Consider the following 598-nt stretch of genomic DNA (forward strand, 5'->3'; position numbering starts at 1 on the left):
CTTTGAGAGGTATTGCTGAGGTTGTAGATATTCAACCAAATACTATTGAGTTCATCAACCCTTTTGCAAGAGAAGGCGAGGAGAACCCAACACAAAATCCAACACAAAATCAACCCACAATGCCTAAGTTTTCATCACATTCCGTACCCACCGAGGAGAACCTACCCAATGGTACTCCAACACCACAACATCTAACCGAAAATTTTATTGCCAAATCCGCATTTATCTAATTAGTCAAAAGAAGCCAATTTGGGGGGATGCCTAGTGAAGACCCTCATTCTCATATGGAGACTTTTTGTGACTATTGTGATGCGATTTCTCAAACCGGTGTAACTCAAGACCCAATTCGATGGGTATTATTTCCTTTTTCTCTAATTGGCACCGCAAAAAAATGGTTGAAAGGCCTTGATAAGGCTACTCTCGGAATTGATTCTTGGAAGAAGTTGGCTCTAGCTTTCTACAAAACGTTCTATCCACCGGAAAAGACTAATATGCTAAGAGCTCAAATCACGGGCTTTAAGCAAAGGGATGAAGAATCTTTGTATGAAGCTTGGGAGCGGTTTAAGGGAATTTGTCGCTCATGTCCTCACCATGGACT

General features: G+C 41.5%; 1 non-coding gene across 1 annotated transcript; it reads right to left on the reverse strand.

Annotated features, from left to right (window-relative positions):
• Positions 1–491: 491 nt before the first annotated feature.
• LOC141603043 (small nucleolar RNA R71) lies at positions 492–598 on the reverse strand. The gene has a single exon (XR_012524942.1). It is a non-coding gene; the product is annotated as a small nucleolar RNA R71 (small nucleolar RNA).

This window comes from Silene latifolia, chromosome 9 (assembly GCF_048544455.1).
Source record: "Silene latifolia isolate original U9 population chromosome 9, ASM4854445v1, whole genome shotgun sequence".
NCBI classification, from domain to species: domain Eukaryota; kingdom Viridiplantae; phylum Streptophyta; class Magnoliopsida; order Caryophyllales; family Caryophyllaceae; genus Silene; species Silene latifolia.